Genomic DNA, 20,273 nt, shown 5'->3' on the forward strand with positions numbered 1-20,273 from the left:
CACAGTGTATTGCTTTCTTGGCTGGACTGTTTCATAGCAGAGTGAATGACAGCAACTGCTACGGAGCCAGGTATTATAGTCTCTACTCCTTCTGGCTGGACTCATCCGGAAGACTAATATGGCTAGCAAATAACAGGTACTGACTGCAAATGATGGGTCTAAAGCTGAAGGGGTTTGGGATCTGTGTCAGATCAGAACTCTAGAATTCTGCTGAGGATAGAGTACATGTGACGCTGTGTTAGGAATACCTTCTTTCTGATGGACCCAAACGAAGATCATCAGAGTCCTGCTGTTCTTTGGCAGGGGCCAAGTTCTCTATCCTGATGATAGAAGGTTTCAATCATGAAAATTAAGAGCTTTCTGAGTTGGTCATGGTATCTGGAATACCATTCCTCAGGAGACTAAGGCAGGATGCCCTGAATACAAGAGCTCAAGCTCAAAAAAGCAAGCAATATGCATCTCCTGCCAAGCCAATTCCTCGAAAGAGACAATAATATATAATTACAATAAGCCATGTTCTGATCCAAAGGACATTCTAGATCTACCACTGTGCCTGAAAGTCAACACAACTTACATTGGAACTAGAAGAAAATAATGGGTACCGAGCCATAGCAGCAACTTACCTTCTTAAAATATATATATTCCAGGGTGGGAATATTAAAGGTGTTGATATCCTAGCATTATGCGGACCCCGCCCCCGATAACTGGCAGGATACCCACACCGGCACTCAATAGGCAGATACTTAGACAGTTCAAAGGGCCCTGTGTTGCGTGGCTACATCATGCACTACGTGACTGCATAAGGACTCTACGCATGTGCAAGCTTTCCCTTTTAAGCGAGCACCTCCACCTGTTCACCCCCTTCCCCTTCCATCTCTGTCCCTTGCATCTCTGTTCCTGGGTGGCCAACACCTACCCCTCCCTTTGCTCCCTTTCACCAATAAACTCCATGTGGGTTTCGTTGAGTTTTGTGGTTCGCATTTCATCATCCGCAGCTGCAGCAAACAACAGAAGGTACCTGGCTTTGTTATTTGTGTTTACATCTGAAGATGTCTGACTACCATAGTTGGGTGTCTCACAAATACACCTTGGACGTGTGTTAGAGTATTGTTATACCTGTTGGCTTGTTCCTTACTTAGTGTTTCTATTGTCAACAAAAAGACGTGATCAGGAGTTTGGCTTTATTTTATTTATTCCTTCTACAGTGCTGATGGTGGAACCCAGAGCACTGTACATGGTAGGCCAGCACACTCAGCTACATTCCCAGCCCGAAGAAGCTTAATTTTAAAACACACATTTTCTGTGGAATCTCTAGAAACTACAGTTCAGTTCTCAATGCCTCAAAGTGAAAATCCCAGGATGAACCCGTGGTACAGTGACTCACACCTGTAAGCCCAGCACTCAGGAAGCAATTGGGAAGGCAGAGAGATCAAGGCTAGGCTGGACTACTTAGCAAGTTCCAGGTGAGCCTGAGCAACATAGTGAAACCCTGACTCAAAGTGAAAGGAAGAGAGGAAGAAAGAGAGAGGCACAAACCCACCCATCCATCTATCCATCCTGGGCTGGGCCACTTTCCCTGTTTCAGCCATGAGGACTGCCTGTCTAGGAACTCTAGGGGCTTCCTTTCTGAAATGAGATTTAGCATACTTCTTCCTGCATTCCAGCCATGCACAATTATTTCTTGGGTTGTCTCATTGAGAGTGTGGTTTCCAATGAGCCAGCTGTCCTGTAAGGCAAAATTGTTGCTGTTAACCATTTCCATGCTCCTGACATGGTGGTACTTGAAAAGGGCTGGGGTGGTAGGAAAAGATTGAAAAAAAAAACTTCTTTTAATATCTTACACTTCACATTGTCAACAGAGACCCTTACTGCTGTGTTCTGACATGATATTTCCTCTCCCAGATGACAGTCTCACAGCCTTTACCAAGGAAAGATACTTGCTAGAACCTGTGTATCCTCTTGAACACATCCTTCCTGACTCTGCTAGGAGGTTTCTGAGAAGGCCCTGCGTTCCTTCCCCTTCTGGCGGGGCCTGCACGTGCTCACTGCCAGCATGCATGCCTTGGTTAGAACAGTCTCCTATGCGCACTCTTGGTGCATCTGAGGCCACACAGGAGACTGTTCTAGACATGCTGGAAATGTGATATCTTCTCCTTTCATAAAGAAAGTGCTAGCCCCACCTCTGAGAGGATGCGCACTTTGTAACACCTGCATGTTTGGCATTGACTTGAAAAGGATGTAGTAGTATGGGCTGGGGAGGTGTTCCGTGGGTGAAGTGCTTGCTGCACAAGCATGAAGACCTGAGTTTGAATCTCCAGCATGCATGTGAAAAAGGAAAAGGCACACTGGCCAATGTGTGCCTATAATTCCAGCACTAGGGGAGTGGAGACAGGTGGATCCTCGGAGCTTGCAGGCCATCAAGTCTAACTGACCAACAAGCTCCAGATTCAGTGAGAGACTCCTCAAAGATAAGGTGGGGATCAGTAAGGGAAGATGCTCAGTACACATGCACACGCCCAAAAGCAAGAAGAGGTGATTGTGGGATAATGGTGTTGGTTGGACTTCCCTGAAGTATTTTGCTGTAGACATTTATAATTCATGTCCTAATTTTGCATACTAGGGATCCAAAAGGTTATGTGCCCCAAATAGTAAGTTTGTGCTGATTTTAAACACTAAGGTTTCAAAGAAAAATCTAAACATTTAAATATAGTAGCTAAGAATATTGTAAAGTCTGGTCCATTTTCGAGTTGTGATATAAAATAGAAACGATATCTAGTTCTAATTACTGATCAAAAGTGGAGTGGCCCTAAAGTTTACCAAACTGGTCATACAAATATTCAATGGTTGTAAAAAATTAAATTAAAGTAGAGGAGGGAAACTGCTGATGAACAGGGTGTTTTTTCAAAATTTATTTTCATCTTTTCAATATGGAATGGTTATCTGATTAATAGGATGCTCCAACACTGGTTGTGATCCATTTCAGTCATGTATTTTATAAGAGTTAGCTCATTGCCATGTTGGATTTAAGATTCATGCTAAGAAAGTCAGGTGGTGGGTGTTGTACACCTTTAATCCTAGCTTGGGAAGCAGAGACAGGCAGATCTCTGTGAGTTCAAGGCCAGCCTGGTCTACTGAGCAAGTTCCAGGACAGGCTCCAAAGCTACAGAGAAACCCTGTCTCAAAAACACACACATATGCATAAAAACAGACACACACACACACACACACACACACACACACACACACAGTGTCTTTCTAGTATCAAAACAGTCCAGTAGATTTCATTATTGAGGTATCAAACTATTTCCATAAGGTTTCAGGAATGAAGAAAATTAAGAAAACTTGTTTATGATGAATAAAAAAATTATTCATTGAGTCATCACTGATAGAGGTGGGCACTGCTCTGCTATTTAAAAGGCCAGGGGCTGAGGTGGTGAAGGAAAGAGACCAAGAGTGTGCACAAGATTAATTATGCCACAGCCAGAACTAACTTCACACTGAACCTTTTGCTTAGCTTCTGAACACAGAGTAAAGGACAAGAAATGCAACCAACATTTTTCAGGTGAAGTACTATAATCAGGGTAATATATGATCATGATATCCAAAAGAAACTATGCTCAGTCACTGTATTCACTTAAGTAGTTTTATTCAATCTCAATATAGCAAACATGCTTACCAAGTTCTAGACAGTTTAAACAGAGTATTTATAGCTAATTCTCATTTTATTTTTGGTTTGTGTTTCTGTAGCAGAGAGAATGGGGAAGATTTAAAATTACATTGTGGCATACATACCACTGAGTGTTTTTTCTACTTAATCTACATAAACATAAGCATCTACAAATGCATCAAATTGATTTTTCTCAAATTAGAAATGATTAGCCAAGCCTGAAGTTCTATAGCTTTGAAAGAAGAGGCAAGAAGATTAAAAGTTCAAGGCACTCCTCTGCACAAAGTGAGGGAGACTTGAGACTTTTTTCATTATAACTGACAGCTTGTTCAGTTTTGACGATGCTATCTCATCTAGTTTGTTAGAATAAACAGCCCAAGATTCCTGGGAAACTGCTTACAGATCTTGGAGTGAAATAAATGGGGAATTTCAAAATCTCTGCAGATGCTTTTGGGTACTTCTGGCCCATGCCAGTTGACCATACTGAAAATGCACTTGTATATGAAAATGCTTTTGCCTAAAATTGGTATTCTGTACTTGTTTTAGAAAAAAATGGAGCACCATTCAGTGTCGTGTCTTTTTTTAAAGATGTGATAGGCATTCCATCTCCCTGCCATGATGAAGGAGTGAGAATTCTTCAGAAGTGAGCTGGGAAAGCTGTGTTCCTCAGTCTGCACTGTTCTCACCACCAGTGCCTGTGGACACAGGTTTCTAATATATCAGTCACACCATCTAATCCCTAGGTGGTGATATTTTGTTTGTGCTTTAACAAATAAAGCTTGCCTGAAGATCAGAGTGCAAAGCTAGCCACTAGTTAATCACAGAGGTCAGGCAGTGGTGGCACACACCTTTAATCCCAGCACTTGGGAGGCAGAGGCAGATGGATCTCTGTGAGTTTAAGGCCACCCACAAGACTGATCTAGTCTAAAAGAGAAATAGAGATCACACCTTTGATCCCAGCACTTGGGAGTCACACACCTTTAATCCCAGTACTAGGGAGATGGAGACAGGAGTGTTATGGCTGGGCTGAGAAAGAAATACCACGTGGGATGAAATAGGAGGGCATTCAGTCTGAGTTTTCATAGAGACAGCATTCAGTCTGAGGATTCCTAGAGACAGGATCACCCATTCAGTCTGAGGATTTGGTAGAGATAAAAACTAGTGGCTGGCAGCTCTGCTTCTTTGATCTTTCAGCACTTACCCCTATATCTGGCTCCCAGTTTTTATTATTAAGACCAATTAGAATTCAGGCTACATCTGGCACCCAATGTGGGGCACAAATTCACAAAAAAGCCTCTTGCCTATGGCTTTGCAGCCACTGGTGAAGGCCAAACTGCATGCAGCCAGGGTCACTGCCTCACCAGCTAGGTTTTCCTTTATTTTCTCCTGATGGGTTGTGGGCTTTCCCTGGGCCTCCATCTTGGGCTGCTGCCAATCTAGGTAGTTGCTGTGAAAACTGCTCAGACTTCTCTATTCTACGAAGCAGCAGTCAATCTCATATCATCATCGCCATTGTTGGTAAGATTTGGTAAGACAACTGGGACTTCTTTAAGGGAGGAATTAGTTAAAAGAGAGATTTTTTCCCATGTTAAAAATATGGGAAACACAATTACAATGGCATTAGTTTCTTTAATTGCTCTGGGAAGAAGTTTCCTCCAAGATTTGGGCGGGGAGAGGGGAGCTTATGGTGTTTCCTGATGGCAATGGATTATCTTGACTGTCCCTTGTCAAGGGACATTCATTAGTCCAATGCCTATTCTTGCCACACCTTCTGAATAATCCAGAAGGGAAGGGCATTCTATTTGGATTGTGTTTAGAAAAAAACATTGTTTCTAGGAATACCCTATTTACAGTCCCTTTTTAGGTGACCTTGTTTACCACTATTGAAACACTTGACATTTCAGTTTTTCTTCAACCCTCTGGAAATCACCTTTTCTGTCTAAGCATCATCATGGTCAGGAAATCCAATATTGTAAGAAAACATACTGCTTTGGATGATAGAACAGCTTTAGGAAATAAAACAAAAATTTTAGGTGAAACCACAAATCAAAATTGATAAAAATTATATTTGAACAAGACCGGTATCTTAATTAGAAGAGACCATAGTTCATCAAACATTGTGACCATCCAATCTAAACTAACTTATAAGACTAACAAATTCTTTTCAATTGATCAAATATAACTTGCCTAAAGGGAAACTCCCCAAATATAGGGATAGGGAAGGGTTTTATTTTTATCTCTCCAGGAAAATAAAAAACAACCATCTTGAAGAATTTAAAGACCTTAGGACAAATAAGCATCCAAAGGAAAAGGGAGAACCACTAGAAAAAAATTACCAAGGAAAGGAATAATCTGATCTATTAAGATCTCTAAAATCTCCAAAAAGATGATGGAATCCCACAACAATGATTCTACCAGGACTATGATAATAGCACTAAGTTGAAAAACACCACCTAAAGATCAGTTTTGCACTACAAACTTCAGAACAATTTCAAAGTAGCTAGCTGAGATGATCCAGTCTTACAGAGCACTCTAGCCAGGACTTGAGACAAGCCCTACACTTTCCCATTATACAGAGACTAGACTAAAAATGATACAGCTATCTCTCCCAGGAATTCACAATTAACCCAAAATTTTCTTTTTAGGATCCCCTAAGATGTTGTTGCCCCCAGATAGCAGGAAGTAAATATAAGAACATGATATCTGCATTCTCCAGAGATAGGGTGGGTGGTTTGGGTCTCTCATTGGGTTATTTGTCATTGTTTAGGGGGGTTGATTACAAGTTGTTATTGGTAATGGTCAAGAAAAAAAGTTGAACAAAAATGTTTGGACTCAGGGTTCCTGTTTTGAAAAGAAAAAGGGAGGATATAAATATAGAAATAGGATAAAAAGGTAGATTATTGAATTTTCTTTTAAAACAAAAAACTATTAATTTTAAATATTTTGCATTGATAAAGATTTTTGTATATTGATGCAAATTTAAGAATGTTTTTGGTTGAACATACTGTACATATATTTCTAATCTTGTTCAAGGTATTGTGCCTATGCAACTCATTTAACAATGTAATGCAAATTTTTAGCCCTTGAAAGTTATTATTATTATCAGCTACTTATGATAATAAAGAAATACAGGTTAGTAGTCACCTATTTCAGTGAAACTTGTAGTTCTATTAGGTATGTTTTCAAGGTCAAACAGAGATATATGTTAGAAAGACAGGACATCTTCAAACCCTTCAGAGCTCTACAGAATATGGCATTTAAGATGTTCTAATAACATATGGTTCTGTTTTTATGACAATAAGACATGTCTGCTCCTGGCAAAAACCAATCTATGTTGGAGAAGATTATGGACATCAAAGAAACTCCACATGGAGTTTATTTTCTTTGTGGCAAAAGTAAGCCACAGGATAAGAAAGTGCTCTTGCCTAGACAGTCCACAGATGGTGACTCCTGAGTGCTGAATGATCAAAATTCCCAAGAAAGAAACAGACACAGGTACACAGGGCTTGTGCCTGTAGACTGCACTCTCCTCAGACATGAGCTCTTGGCTAACCCACAAAGGTTCAAAGGACACACTGTGTTCCCACATAATGTGGTAAAAACCACATTTTACAAGCCTGATGAAATGTTCCTGAGTCAGGAAGTGGCTTTGAATGTTAGTGAGCATAAGCCAGGGTGGGCTGGGCAATGAGGAAGAATGAGGCCTTCCACTTCGGAAGTAGAGCATATTGTGTGGTCCACACCAGCCCACAGACAAGTATATATACATATGCTCCATCACTCCCAAAACCTCCACACTCTAAGAAACTCTCTCCCTCCAGGTGGCATCTCTAGGATGGAATGCGTTCCTGTAAGTTGTATTGTCAGCTGTGAGACCCGCCTGAGTCACCAATCTTCCTATTTCTAAGACCCTCTTTATACTTCTGACAGAATTTAATCAGCCAACTAAATGCTAAAACTCTTCTCAGAAGGAAGCCAAGGATTTAGAAGAAACAAAAGCTTGAGATATAGGCCAGGAAATCTATTTATTTCTAACACATATGCAAATCAGTGACTTGGAGGCATTAGAAGTCAGCATGCCTTGGAGGAACATGATACTCAAATTAGCTGCATTACTCTCAAAGGAAACTAACTACAGTTCCAAAGTTGCAACTCTTGATATTCTTTCTGGAAAAGTCTTATGTTCCCTTAGTGTTTTAACATGGATCGACTTTATGTCCCCTTTGTGTTTTAACATGCATGGACTGACTGCACAGATTTATGTATGTGATTACTGGGCCAAACCAGTCTTGTGAATGAGTGGTCAGATTTCCCCTGTCCGTCATCAGGAAGCTACACACCATGAATCTGGTTTCTCCTGAGGATTACAGGCTGTCTGAGGGTGGTTGTTCAAGTTTGCTTTCTCTTGCTGTGATTAAAAAGACTGACCAAAAGCAATTTATGGAAGGAAAGGATTTATCTGGCTTAACACTTCTGAGTCACAGGCCATTTCTGAGAGAACCCACAGCAGAGTATCAAGGCAAGAAGCCTGAAGGCAAGATTTCTAGACTACCCAGCATTACCTCTGATTAGAAAGCTCACTCACAACCAAAGTCCAGTAGAAATCATGGAGGAATGCTGCTTACCGGCTCATTCCCAGGCTCATGCTTAGCTAGTTCTCTGATATAGCCCAGAACCACTTATGTAAGTATGGTGCCGCCAACAGTATTTGGACTCCTACAGACATTATCCTCATTTGTTTTCTATTGCTGTGATAAACAACATGGCCAAAGCAACTTAGGGAAGATTTATTTAGACTTATATTTATAAATAAATATTTATAATTTATACTTTGCAGTCATCATCTAGGGAACTCAAGACAGGGACTCAAGGCAAGAACCCTGGAAATAGGACATGAAACAGAGACCATGGGCAAATGATGCTTACTACATTGTTTCCCTTGACTTGCTCAGCTACCTTTCCTATTCAACTCAGGCCCATCTGTCCAGGGATGATACCATCAACAGCAGACTTGACATTCCCACACCAATCATCAATCAAGAAAAGGCTCCATAGACATGTTCACAGATAGGTCTGAATTGAAGCCTCTCCTCTCTTATGATACTAGGCTGTATCAAGTTGACAGTTAATACTAATTAGGACAGTAGTCCCAGAAGTAATGAGGTGTTGAGTAATATTTAGACACTGTGTGAAGATGTGTTGCTGTGATTGGTATAATAAAAAGCTGAACAGCCAATAGCAGGAGAGATAGGTGGGACTTCCAGCCAGAGAGAAAGGAAGAGGAAGAGAGGTTTGGGGTGTAAAGAGTCTTTCTTTACATTGCAGGGTTTCTCTTGTTTCTCCCTTGTTGCACCTTAGTTACTGTCCTGATTCTCCTATGACACAAATAATGTCACTTGACTTCTCCTTTTCATTGTCTTAGAAGTGGTCAGAGGTGGTGTAGTGGTCAGTGCTGTCACCTTGACAGGGTCTGGATTCTCCTAGATGTTGTATGATCCTGTTCCTGGGGAAGATGTGAACAAACGTCTACTCACATACAGGTGGGTTGACAATGGACCAAAGCATGGATACCAACAAAGACCAGCTTGGTGAACCAATGAGTTTTATTGAGGTTATGTGCAGGAATATGGGTGAAGAGTTAACTTACAGGAGCAAAAATAACTCAAAGACAGCTATATTACCAAAGGGATTCCAGCATAGATGATAAACTCACAAAAGCTGGGAACATGAAACTCACTGCACAACCTGCAGGCAGCTCAGCAGGCTGGAGAGAGTCCTTATCTGGTGATTCAGTTGGTCTAAGCCTCTTCCCAGGCAGCTCAGCTTGTCTGAGAATCTTCTAGGAATCTTGGCTTCGTCCAGGCCTCTTCTCTGTTCTCTGCTTCTTCCAGGTGACTGGGCTTGTCTGGGTGTCTTCTTTGCAACTTGTCTTGTTTGAGAGTGCCTCTCAGCAATCTTTACTGCTTCTATACTCTTGGAGAGGGAAGGGACCAATAAATCTGTTCAGTTTTAGGGGTTTCCTGGGGGTGTTCTGAGTTGTACACATCCTGTCTTACAGAGCATCCCTTCAGAGTAGAGCACCTCCACCTTGGGACAAACTTACACAGCACTAGAGAACAAGTATCCAAGTGTACCTGTGATGGGTTATTTAGATTATGTTGGCCTCTGGACATGTCTATGAGGAATTATCTTGATTAAGTTAATTAATATGGGAAAATCCATCCTAAAGGACAGAAGACTACTCCATTCCGAGACTTGGGTTGATCCTGGACTGCATAAAAGGGGGAAGTTAGCTGAGAATAGCATTCGTTGATGCAATGTGACCAGATGCTTTAAACTTACGAAAACTTGACTTCCCATCTGTGATAGATTAAGTCCTGAACTGGGAAATGGTTCCTTATGTTGCTTTTGTTCAGTATGTTGTTACAATGACAGAAGTAACTAACACAGGTGGATTTCTTTCTTTCACGTGTTTATGGTGTATACTGTGTGTATGCATGAGTGTATTCATGTTTGGGGAGGTCACACATGTGTGCAGGTGGGTGTGATTGGCATACATGTGAATGTAGAGCCTGGAATCTGACATTGGGAGTCTTCTTTGATTGTTTTCTGTCATATTCATTGAGGCAGGGTCTCTCATTTGAACCCAGAGCTCATCAATACACCTAGAATAGGTAACCCGCTTGATCCAGGATCATTGATGGCTGCCTTTTACGTGTTGGGATTACAGACCAGGTCCCATGTCTACCCAGTGTTTACATGGGTTCTGAAAGCCCCTTAACTACTGAGCCATCTCCCCAGATCCCTACTGGTGACTTTTTCAAAGTTTCTTCTTGCCCATATTGATAACTCACTCCATGATACCTCAAAACAGGGATGGTGGGGCTTTTGGCTTACCCAGACTCTATGCTATATGTTGAATAAAAACAAAGATCATTTCTACTATAACTTTCAATTCTAGATGAAGTCATGATGGCAATAAATCTACTCACTTATAGCTCCAGTAGAAAGAAGTCAGCAGTTTGTCTACTCAAGGGAGGAATCCTGATCTGTCCTCTCCTCCCTCGGAATGAAGGCCTACATCACTTGTAGTGATATATTATTTACTATTTAATAAAGCTTGCCTGAGGACTCAGAAAGAAAAGTAAGCTTCAAGCTATAAAGATTAGGCAGTGGTGGCACACACCTTTAATCACAAGACTCAGGATTACAGCATAGACAGTTCTCTGTTAGTTCAAGACAACCGTGGCCTACCCAAAGTAAGGAGTAATGGAGCTCATGCCCTTAATCTCAGTACCTGGGATCATATGCCTTCAATCCCAGCATTAGGAATGTATATAAGACAGGAGCTAGGTCTCAGAGCTGGTATTCAGTCTCAGGTTCTCCAACCATGTTGAGGAGAGCATAGCAGTCTGGGATTTCAGTCAAAGGTTTGGTGGAGCCAGGATCACCCTTTCATCCTGAGGTAGAGATAAGAACTAGTTAGTGGCCATCTGCTTTGCTTTTCTGCTTGAACCCCAGTATCTGTCTCTGGGTCATTTATTTTTCATGCTACAACTGCCTGTTTTGATGTTCTATTTAGATGAGAGAAGATGATGGTTTCCATCCAAAAATTAAGAATGTGTGAAGGCACTGGGGCTTCCATAAGTTTCGATATGAGAGAATCACAAGTTATTATGCTTTGCATCCTCTGTGCCTGGAATTGAATGTTATTGTTGTCAGATTTGTGAACATACATGATTTAGATGTTATCCATTAGGAAAAAGAACTTTCATGGTTTTACTCTCTTGTCAGTGTCAGGAAGAAGTTTTAAGAGTTCCAGGGACAAAATACTCAGTTTTTACCATTGGTGCTGGCAGTTGAACCCAGGTCTCAGACAATCTAGGGAAGCACTCTGCAAACTCCCTAATCTATTTTAAAAGAGACATGGGTATATTGTTGCCTCCCAATAGATACAGGCAGATTTACCCTTTCTAACATCATGTATATGCCTACAGGGGAAGAAGAAAGCCTGTCCCTAAGGGCCGAATGTGAAGATAAACAGGAGGCAGGACTACCAGGGCTAAGGGAGTCTACAGGGGTCACACCATGACATGTGGCTCTCGGCCAACCACCTACTGAGGTTTCCTGCAGATCGCATGGCATTCAGAGCAAGCCAAGCACCTGTAATGAATCCCATGTGCCACACTGGCATAGAGGGGGTCCTAGACTTCCTTAACAAAAATATTTAAATAGTTCTAAAACACAGAGCAAAGAAAATAATGAATCCTTAGTTAAAATTTACTTGCTTTGGTGGTGGTAGGTGTGGCGGTGGTGGTTGGTGGTAATAGTGGTGATGGAAGTGATAGTGGTGTGATGGTGGTTACTGTTCTTTTGTTTAGGGGAAACAGGGGCTTTTTTGATACATTGTAGCCTAGTCTGATTCTCCTGCCTCAGCACCCCCCCCCCACTGACTGGTTTTGTGTCAACTTGACACAAGCTAGAGTCATCAAAGAGGAAGGAGCCTCAGCTGAGGAAATGCCTCCATGAGATCCAGCTGTAAGGCATTTTCTCAATTAGTGATCAATGGGGAAGGGCCCAGTCCATTGTGGGTGATGCCATCCTTGGGCTGGTGGTCCTGGATTCTGCAAGAAAGCAGACTGAGCAAGCCATGAGAAGCAAGCTAGTAAGCAGCACCCCTCTGTGGCCTCTGCATCAGCTCCTGCCTCCAGGTTCCTGCCCTATTTGAGTTCCTGTCCTGACTTCCTTCAGGTAAACAGTGATGTGGAAGCATATGTCAAACAAATTCTTTCCTCCCTGAGTTGCTTTTGGTTATGGTGTTTTGTCTTGGCAATAGTAACCCTAAAACAGCCTCTAAAGTCCTGGGAGTAGAGGTAGGTACCACCCACCATACCTACCTCGGTCTTGTGACTACCAAAATGTCTGAATTCGTTTTTTTCTTTTATAACACCAAAAGTTCAGTAGTTTTGATATAGTGCACAGTTGAAATTGGAAGTCATGCCAAGGCAAAAATGGTTAATGTAACTGCGTTTCATAATATCTGGAAGGCTTGTGATTGAAGGAGTAGCTATCTATCTATCAATTTTGCATCCATGATCTGTCTAGGCAAGGTCAGGCCTGGAGGAAAGCAATACAACTCTCGCTAAATTTGGTGTTTTTTTCCTGTGAAGAAAAATCCACAGAGTATTTTCAAAATATGTTGTCAATGGATTTCTAATGAACTCCTGGTACATTTTTTTAAGTGTATGCATGCATACACTGGCCAGCCCTGATGGGAGTAAACAGCAATGAGAGGAAGGCAATTTCAAATACAATGATTTGAATGAGAATGGCCCCATAGGCTCATATATTTGAATGCTTATTCTGCAGTTTGTGAAACGATTTGGGAAGGATTTGGGGGTGTGGCCTTGTTGGAGGAGGTCATTGGGGTTCGAAGTCATTTGAGGTTTAAAAAACCCATGCCTCTCCCAGTGAGCCTCTCCCTTCCTATTGTCCTTGTTGTCTCAACATGTGATCTCTCAGCTGCTGTTTCAATGCCATGTCTACCTGCCACCATGCTCCCTGATGTTGTGGGGTAGTCACCAGAGAAGACTGCTCTGACACAGGATTAAGCCAATATAAAGGCTTTTTTAGGCAGCAAGTGACTACACTGGGTGTTTGGGATCCCAGTGTAGCACGGAGCCTTTGTTTGTTTGTTTGGTTTGGTTTTTCAAGACAGGGTTTCTCTGTATTGTTTGGAGCCTGTCCTGGAACTCACTCGGTAGAACAGGCTAGCCTTGAACTTACAGAGATCCGCCTGCCTCTGCCTCCCGAGTGCTGGGATTAAAGGCATGCGCCACCAACACCCAGCTGTGAGGTGGTTTTTGTTGTTGTTGTTGATATTTTTCTTATTTAATTACATTTTTTTCATTTTACATTCTATCCCCAGTTCCCCCTCGCTCTCCTGCCTCAGGGTGAGTTTTTAAGCACAAAAGCCGTACCATGGTTTGGCGTACTTCAGTTAACAAGAACAGAGTTGTCCAGAAGTGGAGCTACAGGAGCAAAAAAGCAAGGTGAATACATTTTGAGACTTCCCCAGAACTATGGGCTTTGATGGATTAGGACTTAGTTTTGGCAGGTGGTGCTATCTACTGAATTTTATGGCCTGAATGATAGATACTTACATCCTGGAGTCAGTTGTGCTAAGGTCTGGGAGCCTGTCACACTGACATGATAGTCATGGACTGGACTCAACCTCTGAAATGTAAGCAAGCCCCCAATAAATGCTTTCTTTTCTTAAATTGACTTGGTCATGGTGTCTCTTCATAGCAATGCAAAAGGAACTAAGACGCAAAGTATAGCAAGTCACCCAAAGCAGTGGAAATCAGACATTTCTTGGCATTCCTTTTGGACTGATAAGCAAGGTACAACATTAAATAGTGTCACTGATATATTTCCAATTAGCCACCGAGAAAAATCTCTGAAGTAGCAGATGGCCAACTGCTCATAGAAGGGACTTAAGAAAACAGAAGTAGGAAAAAACCTCCAGGAGATATGTTGGGGGTATATGGACCTGTGGCTGGGCTCACAAACTCACCCTGGCATCAGCCATCATTACAGTGGGGTCCTTGCAGATTGAATGCCAGTTCTGTTGAAAGCATAAGCCATCATTTTTAAAATCAGTGTTTGTATTCCTGCATTGTTAATTACTGCAATGAGAAGAGGTTTATTTTAGCTGATAAATTTGGGAGTGTGAGGTACTGAGTTTGCATCAGGCAATGCTTCTTATCAGGTTTGCTTTTTATCCAAGTCTCAAGGCAGTATAGGTTATCACCCAGCCCAAGCTTGTATGAGTGTGTCCTCCCTCTCCTCTTGTCTCTCTCTCCTCTCCTTTCTCTCCCTTCTCCTTCCCTCCTCCCTCCATCTCTTTCTGTATGTCTGTTTCTCTCTCTCTCCCCAACATACTGCTTAACTGTCAGGATCCAACCACGGGAGCTCTACCCGCATGGCGTTATCTAATCTAACTTCTCAAAGCTCCACCTCTAATTAGCACAGGTTGTTTCCACTCTCCAGATAACATTGCTATAACGACTTCAGAGGTTACACTCCTTGCTTGAAACAATTGCCTTCGGAGCCAAGCAACCAACATTTAGAGAAGTTCAGCTGTGCCTCCTCCTTTGCAAAAGGCCATCCCAGCTGGGGGCACTCATGGTGTACACTCCCACCTCCTCGCCCTGCCCCACCCCACATAGAAGGGCAGAGTAAGGCAGATCCCCTCATCTGAGAATCCAGCTGCCCTATCACCTGACACCACTGCACATAGCTTTGGCCGGGGTGGAGTTTGTGGAGGCAGGAGAAGACTAGAGCAAAAGTTACATCTAGGTGGGTACTGAAAAGCCCTCACTAGGGGTGAGGCTTTTTCAGAACTAGCTGGTTCGAGGAGGAATGCCCACACACCCCTGTAAGTAAATAAACCTTCCTCTAGTTCTATACGGAAGTCCAATACATTCATTGGTTCCCAGAGTAAACTTTGGTGGACTCATATCTTGGTTTATCCTTGGGAGCTTAAGGAAGAGAGATAGACCTTGCTTTATGTCTCCTCCAGGGAAGGAACTTTAGCAACACTCTTGCAGGAATTTAGGTGGACAGTTACTGTTCCTAAAGGGTTCTTTTGTTCCATCTCTGCTTTTCTAAATACAGTTATGGAAGCAGAAAAGATAAATCAAGAATTGTAGGAGTGAACCCCACAAAGCTACCCGCCCAACAGGGCGGGGTCAAGGTAGAGATAAAAGGTAGTGAAAGGAAAAGGGGCCTCCCTCTTTTCTCCTGGAAGCCAGCCACGCTTCTAACTCCTGGTATGTGCAATTCTCTCTGATAAAAAAATATATTGTTTTCCCTATAGAGTATCGAGTATAACTATAAAGAATATTTGCTTTTTTAATAAACCATAGTTTCAATTTAAAAGATTTTTGTCATTGCATTGAGATTGGGTCTGTCTTTTATGTAGCTCTGGCTGTCCTAGAACTCATATCCCAAGGGCTTGGATTAAAGGCCACCAGGGCTCCATTTAAAATATTTTATTTTTAAATTAGCATACAAAGTAATGGATTTTGTTGTAACACTTTCATGCATACACATCATTATACTTTTTCTTATCCATCCTTCTCCATTACTTCCTGTCCCCATCTCATCTACCACCCTTTTAAGGGTCCTTTCCTTCCCAAATACCTCCCCGCTTCTGTTTTCATGTCACAGGTATTCCATACTCTTATTTTTTCTCCCCTCTCCTTAAGATCTCTATCTCACCTCTCACAGGCCTCTTTATCTTCATCTCTCTCTCTCTCTCTCTACACACACACACACACACACACACACACACACACACACACACACACGCCACATGCTTAAACCCAGAGTCTGCATATGACAGAAAAGTGTGTTGTATTTACCTGTCTGAGTGTCTGGTTTATTTTACTTGCCATATTTATCTCCAGTTTTATCCATTTTCCCACAAATGTTATAATTTCAGTTTTCTTTATGGCTAAATATAATGTCATTTTGCATATATACTTCAATTTGTTTATCAATTCATTTATTAGTGGTCATGTAGGCTGCTTCTGTTTCTTGGCTTTGAGAACAGTGCAACAGTAACCTGTGTGTGCAAGGGTCTCTGTGGCATGTTGACTTTGAGTTCTTAGGGTAGAGACCAAGGAGCAGTGTAGCTGAGTGATATGGTAACTCTATTTTTAAGTTTTGGAAGAATCTCCAGCTGAGTTCCATAGTGACTGCACCGGTTTCCTTTTCTTACAACATTTTTCCTTCTTCAGTCACAATTTTTGAACCTAATAGCTAAAATAATTATGGCCCTTTTATATATGTCACAGTGCCTCAGCATTTCATATTTCTTGTGTTTCCAAGTGCTTTGTACACTTGTTGGTTTGACTATCTCTTCTGGCTTTATTTTAGGAGATTCTCAATGAGCAGCCTATTTCCACTGATTACAAAATAAACTGTTATAATAGCAACACAAAGAAAGAATCACAGTTAGAATCGTTTAAAGCATGCTAACATATGACCAATTGTGGTGGTTTGATTGAGAATGACTCCTATAGGCTCATGTGTTTGAATATTTGGTCCCCAGTTGGTAGAACTGTTTGGGAAGTCTTAGGATGTGTGGCCTTTTTAGAAGAGGTCTTTCAATGGGGCAGACTTTGAGAATTCAAAAGACTAGAGTGTGTTCTCTCTATCTCTCCCTTTCCCTGTCCATCCCTCCCTCTCCCCATCCATCCCTCCCTCATCCCATCCATCCCTCCTCCCCATCCATCCCTCCTCCAAGCCCATCCCTCCCTCTCCCCATTATCCCTCTCTCACCCCATCCATCCCTCCTTCTCCAAGTCCATCCCTCCCTCAACCCATCCATCCCTCCTTCTCCAAGTCCATCCCTCCTTCTCCCCATCCATCCCTTCCTCCTACTTTTGTATTAAGATGTGAGCTCTTGACTGGTCCTGCTGCAGTCACACCTTTGCTCCACCATCTTAGACTCCAGCACTTTGAAACCAGAAGTCCATATAAATGCTTTAGTTTATAAGTTGTCTTGATTATGGAGTTTTGTCACAGCAAAAGAAAAATAGTTAATACACCAATGAACATAAACTATAAAATAGTAGTAATGTAGACTGTACTGTGAAATTTAAAATTATTCAGACTGGGTACAATGGTACACATCTTTAATCCCAGCACTCAGAGATCTGTGTGAGTTTGAGACTAGCCTTGTCTACATAGAGAGCTCCAAGACGACCAGGGCCATGTAGAAAGAATCTGTCTCAAAAAATATATTCAGGATAAATGTAGAAATAGTAAATGATAAAAGACAAAGGAAGTAGGTGCAGGGAAAGGGAGAAATGGATAGGAGCATGGTTAAGAAATAAAAAGAGTGGTGGAGAAGAATGTTATAGAGAGGACATGAAGAAGAGATTAGGAAAGACAGAAAAGGGATAAAAATGATTTCTCAATATTAAGAAGGTTTGAAAACAAAATTAGATAAATTAAAAGGGGGAATTGAAAATAAAAGCATGTATTTAAATACAAAGCACACCGGGACACCTTTAATCCCAGCACTTGGGAGGCAGAGGCAGGAGGATCTCTATGAGTTTGAGGCCAGCTTGGTCTACAGAGCGAGTTCCAGGACAGGTTCCAAAACAATACAGAGAAACCCTGTCTCGAAAAACCAAAACCAAAAAAAAAATACAAAGCACATTAGAGAGATAAAAGGAAAAGCATAGAGGCAATGAAAAAAGAAAAGAAAATTTTAAAATATTGCCCTGCCATGAAAATACTACATAACAAAATTAGATGAATGTTTGAAGGGGAATTTAAGAAAAACATAAAAACTTTAGAAAAATAATTGAAAACAAAATGACTACTATAAATATAATAATAATTTTTAAAAGGAGATGAAGCAAAAATCCATGGGGTGGGGCCCCAAGGACCAGGGATGGGGTGGAGATGAAGTGACAGAGCAGCTTCCTTTTGGATACTCTTAAAAGGGAGACTGCTGCTTCTTTGCTGGGGGTCTGGGTGTCAGTTGAACTTGTGGGCTTGTCTTTCCCCTGGTTTATGTGTTGGACAAGTGCCCAGTATCTGCCAGACCTGGCCTGACTTGGGCAGTTTCCCTTCTCTGTGTATCAGTGGCCTCTACTGGCTACACTGAGCTTTGCACCCTGTGGGCTGGGCAGGCTTTCCCATCCTCCTTAGATTCTCAGCTCACACCAGCAGGGCTAGCTTCTGTTCTAGTAGGGACATGTCTCCCAGTTACACAGTTACACTGAGAGTGTGAGAAGCAGCCACAGCTCTGAGGCCTAGCCTCATACCGTCTTCTGTATTTATCAGCCTGTTAGAAGGATGCAGCTGCGGGGGTCAAGGAAAGGGATGAGAATCCTGCTGAGCTTGTACGGGGGCATCAGACTCCAGGCCTATTCTCATTTGATGAGATCTGCTCCTGGCTCCCAAGGCTAGCTTTCTCTCCTGCTATCTGTAGGTTTTGACTTGTCCGCATCAGGCCCTTTGCATTTTCTTATTGCTGTAACAAAATGGCTGACAAGAAACAATGTAAAAAACAAGGGGTTTGTTCTCCCCTACATTTTGAGGAGATTTGGTCCTTTATGGGTGGGAAGGCATGGCTACAAAACAGGGAGGCCAGCTAGTCACATTACATCCACAGTCAGGAAACTGAGGGGGCCCTGGCTATAAAGCCTCAAGGCCTGCCCCTGTGATCCAGTTCACCCACCAAGAGTCTGCATCCCCAAGCTCTATAACCTGCCCAAAGAGCCTCACCCACTGGGGACCAAGTGCTCAAGCACATGAACCTAGGGGAGACATTTCCTATTCAAGCCACAACACTCTTACACTCTTCACAGGCAGGGGGGGGGAGGGGGCTGTTGATCTTCGATTATTTTCCCCTGATCACCCATATTTTCCCAGCTCTTTTTTAGGTAACTTAAGAGAGATCAGCAGCCTTGGAAATCACTGAGAATGGACCCCTCCCTCATAGTCGACAGCATATAAAACCAGGAACTGAAACCACAAGATTCTGCTGGTTACAAGAATGGAGTCTGAGTCATATTTTTGGCTGGGTCTAGACATAGCATTCTGAATTATGCAGCTAATCATAAGATTACTGTCTAGACAAAGGCATTCTGGTGCAGAACAAGGATACACTCTAGTCTCCTCCTATAGGAGTCAATACAAATGGGCCTGTCAGTCACCTGGGTAGGAAAACATACTTCAAGGAAATGTGTTGGAGAGACTTGGGAACTATTAATAAAGCATACCTAAAATACAGGTCAGTGCAATGGTTCCTTTGGCCCAAGTCTTCCCTCAGGCTTTGTGCTTCATTTTGCTTTGTAACAAACCCTATCTACCTTTCACACTACATACAGTCTTTCTCATCTGAATTCTTCCGACAGAGGTCACAAGGACCAAGGTGCTAAAGAGTGGTCAAAGTAAGATCTTAGTGACACTATCATTGCCTTTATAAATATTCAAAGCTCTCGTCTCTAACTTTGGAATTGAGTTTATTTTTTTTCTCTTGTTCTGACTGCTTCATTGTATCCCACAGAGACAGCTTCTGGAACGTCATCTTACCTGGAAGTCTAGAACACAAAAAGTATTTTCTTAGTTTATGTTATCAGGCATAGATAATTCAAAACTCCACAACACCTGCATGCAAGTAGAGACCACAGGGAGACACAGATGACCTATTTGACTGGTTTCATGATTCCAGGCTTGAACACTAGTTACTTTCCATCAAGGGGAGTATTTTTGAGGACATTGACATGCATAAGAAGCATATTAACATAAAAATGTTTTACTTTTCCTACTTGATCCTAATAAGTGGAACCAGGGTCATTTCAGGAGTCCTTCAAAAAAGGAACTGTCAAAGGAAGTTCAGATTACCTTGTATGAGTTACCTTTAAATGGCAACTCGGCACAATCCAGAATTACCTGAGAAGATAGTCTGAATGAGGACTTGTTTACATTTGTTTGGCTATGATGGTATCTCTGGGAGATTGTCTTCATTAAGTAAATTGATGTGGGAAAGCCCAGTCTACTTTGGGCGGAACCTTTC

General features: G+C 42.0%; 1 long non-coding RNA gene across 1 annotated transcript; it reads left to right on the forward strand.

Moving 5' to 3' along the window:
• Positions 1-12,367: 12,367 nt before the first annotated feature.
• LOC110341330 lies at positions 12,368-19,484 on the forward strand. The gene is made up of 3 exons (XR_005877456.1): positions 12,368-12,418; positions 13,596-13,719; positions 19,127-19,484. It is a non-coding gene; the product is annotated as an uncharacterized LOC110341330 (long non-coding RNA).
• The last annotated feature ends 789 nt before the right edge of the window (positions 19,485-20,273 follow it).

This window comes from Mesocricetus auratus, unplaced genomic scaffold, assembly GCF_017639785.1.
Source record: "Mesocricetus auratus isolate SY011 unplaced genomic scaffold, BCM_Maur_2.0 Super-Scaffold_100004, whole genome shotgun sequence".
NCBI classification, from domain to species: domain Eukaryota; kingdom Metazoa; phylum Chordata; class Mammalia; order Rodentia; family Cricetidae; genus Mesocricetus; species Mesocricetus auratus.